At 42.5% G+C, this 6898-nt stretch overlaps 1 non-coding gene across 1 annotated transcript; it reads right to left on the reverse strand.

Moving 5' to 3' along the window:
• Positions 1-337: 337 nt before the first annotated feature.
• On the reverse strand, positions 338-472 carry LOC115932546 (small nucleolar RNA SNORA48). The gene has a single exon (XR_004068812.1). It is a non-coding gene; the product is annotated as a small nucleolar RNA SNORA48 (small nucleolar RNA).
• Positions 473-6898: the final 6426 nt, after the last annotated feature.

Genomic DNA, 6898 nt, shown 5'->3' on the forward strand with positions numbered 1-6898 from the left:
ACAGGAAACTGAACACAAGTGCCTCTTGCGTCAGGATTTTCCAGAGCACAGACTGACCTTTCACAACTCCACAATAAAAACCAGTGACTTCTGAAGACGGATTCTGAATCATATATTTCCCCAAGGATTTGGAAAAGTCACTTTTTCATGTGTCATCCTCACTTGTGGGGGACATGTGTGTGTGTGTGGCTTCATGATTGATTGTCTTATGCAAACTCTAATTTTTTACCCAAGTCTATGCTGGTTACTCTACATAGGTGGTCCAATTCTCCATTTATTTACCCCTTTTTCTGCCATGCTGTTATCCCTTAAAATTAGCTTTACATTTAAAAAAAAAAAATGTGTCCAAGGCATGAACCAGACATAGGCACAGATGAAAAGCCAAGCTGGGAGGAACAAGGTGTTGCTTTGTCCCTGGCTGATATGAGATGGGCACCACCAACTGGATGCCACTCTACCCAGGTCAGGGAAATAAAATGAGCTTCTTAGGACAAATCAGAAAGGCACTCAAAGACAGTCAGCGATAGGGTTTGGATCTGTGTTCCCACCAAATCTCATGTCAAATTGTATTCCCCAGTTTTGGAGGTGGGGTCTGGAGAGAGGTGATTGGATCATAGGGGTGGGTCCTTCAAGAATGGTTTAACGCCTTCTGCTCAGTGCTCTTCTCATCATAGTGAGTGAGTGATCACGAAATCTTTTGCTTGTTCAGAAGTGTGTAGCACCTCCCCATGCCTTTCTCTCTCTTCCTCCTACTCCAGTCACTAAGATGCCTGCTCCCCCTTCACCTTCCACCATGATTGTCACTTCCTGAGGCCTCCCCAGAAGCAGAAGCTGCCATGTTTCCTGTACAGCCTGCAGAACTGTGAGCCAATTCAACCTCTTTTCTTCATAATTATCTAGTCTCAGGTATTTCTTTTCAGCATTGCTGAGGCAGGATAGGTAGTCAAGAAAATGACTGTGTTCTTTGTGTGCAGCAACCATGGTTACCATGACCGTACAGTCAACACAGTAAGCTTCAGCATTTGCATTGTCATTGAACTCATTCAAGCAAAACAATTCTTCAGTAGGGACTTTCCCTTATACAGAGCATGCGCATTTTGATGTTACCGGTCCTCAAACTGACCCTTTGCTCATTTTAATAGTAAAAAGCACACCTGCGGGTAGAGATATAAGATGCTAATGAGACCTGCAATGCATGAAAAAGCATGTACAGCTACTGCTCATGTGCACCCAGAGGACCACCCAGAACATGCTTAACAGCAACACCTCTTTCCACCTCCTTATAAATCATCATGTAAGACTCCCATAAAGGGAGTTTCTTCAGCAATAATCAATACTCTGTCACCCTAACTAGCTGCCTGCCCTGAATATACTTTCTCAGGTTGTACTCTCTATTCTCCCGCTGACTTTCAAAATACTCTTTTTGTTTTGCAATAATTTACTCTATGCTGCATCTCCTTGGCTGTGTGTCTGTGTTTAAATTCTTTTAAACTAGGAAGACAAGAATCAAGGTATCACGACAGCCGTCAACAATGTGAGAACGGACTAATATGAACAGAAAATGAGGAAAACAGCTATCAGGTAGCAGGACGAGAAAGTCTCTGATTTCATCCTGCAAACAACCTGCACCACACCAGGATCACAGGCCCTCCTATATCCTTCAAGCTCACAGGGACCCCCACCACCCTTCCATGCCGACAATATCCCACGTGTTCTCCCAAGCTCAAAGTGGCTTCCACATCTTTCTAAGCTCTCACTCACTCGCAGTCCATGTCCTCCAAATCATATTTCTCACAAGATTCCACAACTTTGTTCTCCTGCCTCTTCCCTACAGGCAGAGGTTAGAATCAGCCTCTCTGGTCAGCCTCATCTGAACTCCTTTTTCTGTCTTTTCTTTCCATTTGTTCATAATCAGTGCTTTTATTAACATCTCCACACTTGGACACCCTGGGTGAAATGTGCTCCCTGTGGGGCTCTGACGGATACCCCATCTTCATTCATTCATTTCTATAAATCAACTTGAGGCTTGCAACCCTGTTCACTGTTCAATTTGCCTTTTTAAACCCAGCCTCATATTCCACCATCCTACAGAAACCCCCATGGCTCCACAGTCTCCCAAAAGTAAATTTAGGGGGAAAATAGCCTATGATATACAACTTGTAAAATTTTGTCTGTTGATTTCACCTTTCTGATTTGGCTGAAGTTTCACAATGCAGGGATATCATCATCACTCTTCCAACACGAAGAAATCTTTTTCTTCAATTCCCATCAACCTGGAGAACTAGCAGATGAGTAGCACTGGCACTCAAAATATTTAGACACATATGAGGGCATTTCTTGCCCAAAATGACAGCTTAACTTTACTGCTACTGTTTACTGTAATCTTAGGAGGCTTGTGAATTTTTCTGACCCTCCAGCAAAGGTGAAGATCAGTCATCCATAACTGATGCCATAAAGCAGATGGCATGAAGCAGACATCTGCAGTGGTAATGGAACAGGAAGCTTACACTCTTCCTAGCTTGGAAACAATGCTCAAAAAGGGTACCTGGTAAAGACAAAGAGTTAACACTGGGAAGTGTGCTGGGGAAATGCTAATTTTCTCACACTTTCCATGCTCATGCTCAGTCCCTGGGGCAGCGTGACCAAGAGCTCTAGGAAGAGAAGGAGAATCTCTTTTCATTTACCCCTGACTCCAAACATGCATGCAAACAGATGGGTGCATCAGTAGAATAAGTTCACATTCATCTACCAAAGGGTTCAATAAACTAAGAATTACATGATCCTATTTGGGGTTAAAACATAGAAATTTTGGTTTCTTCCAATAATAACAACTTTGCACTAGTAGTTCACTATCTAGAGCAAATAAACTAGAGAAGCATGGTGACTATGAAAAAAAAATCACAACTGAGTAAGACTTTTAGAAAGGAGACAGTATGTATTCACTGACAGCCAGATATTTCAGCAAGATGCACCAGGTAGTTGTTCTTGAGAGAATTAATAACAGATGAATCTCAGGTTCAGAAAAGGCAAAAGTAAAAACAACAAAACTGAAAGCTACAGACAACTTGGAACAAGAATGTTCCAAAAAAATCTGGCTTCAAGATGCTCAGGAACTAGATTGCTTCCTTTTATCTCTTCTACCACCCTAATACATGACTTTCATCTTCAAGTTTGCTTCATGTCTCAGTGTGAATGCTGAAGCTCCAGCCATTGTATCTACATCCCAGAAAGCAGATGAGGGAGCAGTGAGGAACAAAATGGCCTCTGTGCCAAGTGAATTAGCTCTTTCTCTGCAGTCTTCCTAAATGTCCCATGACATTTCTACTGCAATCCTATTGAACTTAGTTACTTGGCCCCAACTAGTTGAATGAGAGGCTAGCAACTATAGTTTGCTTGTTAAGTTTGAAACATTACCACCTCAAAACAAATTTGAATTCACTTGAGAAAGAACTTCAGGGCAGGCTCAGTGGTTCATGCTTGTAATCCCAACACCTTGGGAGGCTGAAGTGGGAGGATCACTTGAGGCCAGGAGTTCAAGATCAGCCTGGGCAACATGGCAAAACCCTGTCTCTACAAAAACTACAAAAAATTAGCTGGGTGTGGTGGCAGGTACCTGTAGACCCAGCTACTTGGGAGGCTGAGGCAGGAGAATCACTTGAGCCCAGGAGACGGAGCTTGCAGTGAGCCAAGATTGCGCCACTGCACTTCAGCCTGGGCGATGAGAGTGAAACTGTGTCTAAAAAAAAAAAAGAGAGAGAGCGAGCGAGCGAGCGAGCAAGAGAATGGACTTCAGTTATCAAATGCCAGTTTCTGCTCCAAATGCCATGGAATAACCGACTTGATGAGAGCTTAGAGATGACAGCTTAGAGATTGGTCAATGAAAATTTGTGAGCCACGAACACCAGCTTCTAGAAAAGCAGTGCACACTCCTCTGCAGGCTCACTCCCAAGCAAGCCAATTGTTCACTGTGGAGTTTGGGTCTCCTGTCCCTTGCTCCCTTCTCCTCACACATCCCCAGTCACCCTGGAGGTCAGAATCTAAAATGGGTCAGCAGGGCTGCTGTCTTCGGGAGGCTCCAGGGAAATCGTTTCTTGCTTTTTTCTGACTTCTAGAGGCTGCCTGCATTCCTTGGCTCATGGCTCCTTCCTCTGTCTTCAAAACCAGGAGTGTGGCTTCACTTCCCTCTTCTCTGTCTGTCTCTGCCTCTCTCTTCTCTATCTCTCCTTCTGCCTCTGTCTGTCTCAGCCTCTCTCTGTCTCTCTTTCTGCCTCTGCCTCTGTCTCCCTCTCTCTGCCTTTCTGTCTCCCATTCTCTGTCTGTCTCTCTTTCTCTCTGTCTCTCTTTCCCTGTGTCTCTTTGTCTCTTCCTGTCTCTCTGTCTCTGTCTCTCTCTTTGTGTTTTTCCAACTCTCGTTGTGTCTCTGTCTCTGTGTCTCTGTCTCTCTCTCTTTGCGTGTGTGTGTGTGTGTGTCTCTCTCTGTGTGTCCCTCTCTGTCTCTGTCTGTCTTTCCTTCTCTTTCTCTGTCTCTCTGTCTCTGTCTGTCTGTCTCTCTCTGCTTTCTTCATCGCATGTCTTCGACTCCTTGCTGCTGCCCTCTTCCAAGGAGCTTGGTGTTACACTGAGCTCATCTGAATAATCCAGAATAATCTCCCCTCTCAAGAGCCTTAATCTGGAAAGTCCTGTTTGCCATGTAATGTAAAAGATTCACAGGTTTCTGAGATCAGGACATGAACATCTGGGGACAGGGGAGACCCATGTTGCAGCCCATGGCAACCACTTTAGGATTCTCAATAAAATAATAGAGTCAGCCAGGCCCAGTGGCTCACACCTGTAGTCCCAGCTATTCAGGAGGTTGAAGTGGGAGGATCGCTTAAGCCCGGGAGTGAGCTACGACTGCACCACTGCACTTCAGCCAGGGCGACAGAGCAAGACCCTGTCTCAAAATAAACACATTAATTAATTATATAGAACAGAATTTGTTTTTCTAAAAGGTATTTACTGTTTTGATGACTGTTATCTGAATGTTTCAGGTAATGGATTTTATTTATTTATTTATGTATTTATGTATGTATGTATGTATGTATGTATGTATTTATTTATTTATTTATTTATTTATTTATTTATTTATAGAGCTGGGTTCTTGCTTTGTTGTCCAGGCTGGAGTGCAGTGGTGCAGTCATAGTTCATTGCAGCAGTGACTTCCTAGGCTCAAGTGATCCTCCCACCTCAGCATCCGGAAGAGCTGGGACAACCGGTGTGCACTACCACACCCTGCTTATTTTTCAAAACATTTTAGTAGAGATGAGGTCTGATTATGTTGCTCAGGCTGGTCTAGAACTCCTGGGCTCATGTGGTCCTTCCACCTCAACCTCCCAACGTGCTAGGATTATAAGTGTGAGCCACTGCACCTGGCCATGCTGATTTTAAAGCCTATTTAAATCTTAAAGCATTACATTGTCCTCCATTTGATGGCATAATAATATTTGTGACCATGTTCAGATGACAGCGCTTAAACATGTTGAGTGTTCAGAGAAAGAACCACTGTTGCAGACTGACTGATGTTTAGAATGCCTTGTGGACATAAATATTACAAAGAAAAAAGAAGTAGTTTTCTTTAGCCCTCAGAAGACTACTTGGTGAATAAACCAGTGACATTTCACTTTAAAGAGAAAATTAAGCAGGTAGGGTTTGCTTCAAAGTAAATGTGTGCTGAGCATAGGAGAATAAGAAGTGGAGAAACCTTGTATACGTGGAAAGGGTAAAGTTAACTCTTGGAATGCGGCTAAAATTCAAGGTAAGGAACACAGCAAGTTGTCAGAGTCATAACATGAATAATTAAGGTAACACAGATAGAGTTTTACAAATTCAGTTTGCAAAATAAATATCCAAAGAATGACTGAATAATTAGTAAGATCTATAGTTTAGCATTTAACAAAAAGGATTCACTTCAGATGCTGATCTGTGAGCCAATCTGTGTCTATTTCCATTCCTCTTTACAGCACAGCTGTCATATATTCGCTATAATACGATAGATATGCCAGGCATGGTGGCTCACACCTGGAATCCCAGCACTTTGGGAGGCTGAGGCGGGCGGATCACCAGAGATCAGGAGTTCAAGACCAGCCTGGCCAACATGGCGAAACCCCGTCTCTCCTAAAAATACAAAAAATAATATAAGCAGCCGCTTTTCCCTGGCACATGGGGTCTCCTCTCTTGGCTTTGGAGCCCCCTCCCTCTGTCTCTGCACAGGGGAGCTTCTTCCATCTTTCTTCTCCCTTCTTTCTTTCTATTAAACTCTCCGCTCCTTAAAGCCAAAAAAAAAAAAAGATTTAAAAAATACAAATACAACTACAAAAAATAGCCAGGTGTGGTGACGCATGCCTGTAATCCCAGCTAATTGGGAGGCTGAGGCAGGATAATTGCTTGAACTTGAGAAGTGGAGGTTGCAGTAAACTGAGATCGTGCCACTGCACTCCAGCCTCGGTGACAGAGACTCCATCTAAAAAAAGAAAGAAAAAAGAAAAAAAAGAATAATATGATAGAAAGACAGATAATAAAATAGTAGATTAACAGACGATACGTGATAGGTAAGGTAAGTAGATAGATGATAGATAAAATGATAGGTTAATAGGTAATAGAATAATACAATAACAGATGATAGAGATGATATGTAGACAATACATAAAATGATAGATTGATAGGTGACAGACATGATAGATAGCTAGATAGATGACTGACAGAAAGATAATAGATGACTGCCTGACAGATAGATGATAGACAAATAGATGACAGGTAGATAGATATGATAGGAAGATGATAAATGATAGTTAATAGATAGATATGATAGATGATAACGATAGCTAGATGATAGATATAATAGATGATAGATAAATGCATA

The sequence above is a fragment of the Gorilla gorilla genome, chromosome X, assembly GCF_029281585.2.
Source record: "Gorilla gorilla gorilla isolate KB3781 chromosome X, NHGRI_mGorGor1-v2.1_pri, whole genome shotgun sequence".
NCBI classification, from domain to species: domain Eukaryota; kingdom Metazoa; phylum Chordata; class Mammalia; order Primates; family Hominidae; genus Gorilla; species Gorilla gorilla.